This window comes from Nicotiana tomentosiformis, chromosome 6 (genome assembly GCF_000390325.3).
Source record: "Nicotiana tomentosiformis chromosome 6, ASM39032v3, whole genome shotgun sequence".
Lineage (NCBI taxonomy): Eukaryota > Viridiplantae > Streptophyta > Magnoliopsida > Solanales > Solanaceae > Nicotiana > Nicotiana tomentosiformis.
The window spans coordinates 19,635,121-19,638,163 of record NC_090817.1 but is presented as its reverse complement, the minus strand read 5'-3'; positions in this window follow the sequence as shown (position 1 = coordinate 19,638,163).

Genomic DNA, 3,043 nt, shown 5'->3' with positions numbered 1-3,043 from the left:
ATGATACCACAATCTCTACACAAAGAGTCCCTACCGCCTCACCCCAATATATGTGGATAGAAGTGTATCACCATACCACAATCCCTACACAAAGAGGCCCTGCCGCCTCACCCCAATATATGCGTGTGGAGGTGTATCACAATACCACAATTCCTACACAAAGCGATCATTCTGCCTCACCCCAATATATGCAGTTGAGGTGCATCACAATACCACAATCCCTACACAAAGCGGTCATGCTGCCTCGCCCCAATATATGCGGTGGAGGTATATTACAATACCACAATCCCTACACAAAGCGGTCATTCCGCCTCACCCCAATATATACTTGTGCACGTGTATTTCACAATACCACAATCCCTACACAAAGCGGTCCTACCGCCTCACCCCAATATATGTGGGTGGAGGTGTATTTCACAATACCACAAAACTCTACACAAAGCGGTCATGCCGCCTCACCCCAATATATGCGTGTGGGGGTGTATTCTACAATACCAAAACTCTACACAAAGCGGTCATGCCGCCTCACACCAATATATTTGTATGGAGGTGTATTCCACAATACCAAAACTCTACACAAAGCGTCCTTACAGCCTCACCCTAATGTATGCGGGTGTAGGTGTAATCCCAATCACAATACCATATATAAACTCAAAGCGACACAGTTCGTCATTACATTTAAGGTCGTAATAAGGTCGTAATTTCTCATATCATTGGAATACTTCATGTTCATGCTTATCATGGAGAAACACAACTCATTACATTAGCACATGCATGGTAAATCAATAAGTCTATTTCAATGGCACATGGGCCCAATTCCTTTTCTTAAGCTTCATCATCATTTAACAAAGGACATATACCTTCCATCTCATTATTCACTCCCTTGACATCTTGAGGTCATTATCTAGGTTCATGACTCTTGGTGACTTAACAATCGAAGTCATTTACATACATTATTTCATAAGCATACAACTATCGTTGAAACCATTGAAACATACAACACTTCATAATTCTTATTTAGGCAACGACCATATTTCATGTTCATACTATCACTTATTTGTACTTGTCATGGGTGATCATAGAACATTAAGAGAATTTAGAACATTTAGGAACATCATAGTCTTTACTCGCATGAACGTAGGGGTTTATAACACATTGAAAATAAAAGTACAAATACATACATCTCATAACCTTTCACACCATATATCACTTAATCCATACTTTCACCACTTACAATATTATTATTTCATTGGCTCTCTTGGCCATAGATATGATTCTTCTTTCATGACACAATGGCCTTATTTTATATTCTACACTTTCATATCTTTCCTTTCATGGATCATCATCATAAATATCAACTTATACAATATTCCGGAAATCACAACTTTAGGTTCATTGGCAATGAAGACTCTAAACACAATGGATTTCTTTTCAAGAAATGGAGTAAAATGATTGGCAATCGAAGCACAAGTTAAAATCATAAACGAGTAATACATCATTTATTCTTGAAATACTTTTTCCCAAAAGGGCAATACACCATTTCAACTCATGATTATGTAAGAGTTCAAAACATATTGGAAATACCTACCAAGCATAACATTAGTTCGAACAACCACATTTGGACATGACTTGAGTACATAAGCTTTTGGATAATTCTATTTTCGGAGTCAATTTGGAATATTTGAATCAAGGCTCATTTCATAATATTTCACATATCATTTCATTTCATTGGCGCTATTGGCCACAAGTATAACTTTCATTCTTGGTACGGTGTTCATACTTTATATCCCCAACTCACTACTTTTACTTTCAAGCATCTTTATAGATTATCGACAACAAAAAATCTCTAATCACGACTTATAGTACACATATGATCAATTCAGAGTCTTAAGCACATTGAGACTTCTTACACAATTTGGCATAATAGCCTTCACTTGAAATACTACTTGAAGTCATAATATTTTTATACCCAACTCATACTTTGAACACATTCCCGAAGGATAACATCATATGATAAGAGCATTCAGAACACAGTTTGAACATATACCTTTCAACACAAAGTTTATTCGGAATAGTTTATTTATAAAGAATAACTCGGGACTTACAAGAATATCATGGAATTCAATTCTAGGAAAGAAGTTTAGCCAACATACCTCGCTTTGAGCTTTCCTTAAATTACTACAACGTTCCGGAAATTATAGTAATCCTAATCTATTTTGAGACTTAACAAAATTGAACACAAATTAGGAAGGTATTCATGGTTTCAGCTCATTTGAGCATTTTATCAAACACTAGGTGTGCAATTTTAACTACAAGGTTCTTCTATAAGATTTACTTCACTCCTCAACCCAATCTTTACTTATTTGAGCTCAAAAATATTCACACAAACCTTATTGGTACAAGAATATATACATAATACTCTTACACCTAAGAATCATACTCCTAATCACCAATCTTTTATCCCAAACTCAAAATTGAAGACTAGGGGTTTGAATCTTACCTCTTAGATGAAGATCTTGTGATTGGCTTCCTTTATTCTTGAAGATTGGTGCAAGATTGGATGATTAGAATGTTAGATTTTCTCCTTCTCTCTCTAAAATGTTCTTACCTCTTTGTACAACCCTCAGAAAAACACTGCAATATAAGCCCCAAAGGCTATTTATTAAAATGGGGTCGGGTTATGAAAATAGGAAAATTAACCCTCCGAACTCAGGTCTGCGGTCGCATAATGGACCGCACAATTGGTATGCAGGTCGCACAATACACCGCAAAACTAATGTCCAGAAATGGGCTTCACTGGGCAGGTCTACGACCATTTTGCGGTTGCATAACCACTTCTGCGGCCCGCAGAATGATTCTGGGGTCGCAGAATTGCATTCTGCCAACCTTTAGTAATTTTGTCCTAACTTCTTGTAGGAGTGTCCTAATGACGAACGGTATGAAGAGTTAGAAACTAGACTCGAAGATCTTTAAATTTATAGGTCATCCATCACATAACTCCTTATATATATATATATGTCCGTCCAAAGTTTGGTCTTATGCG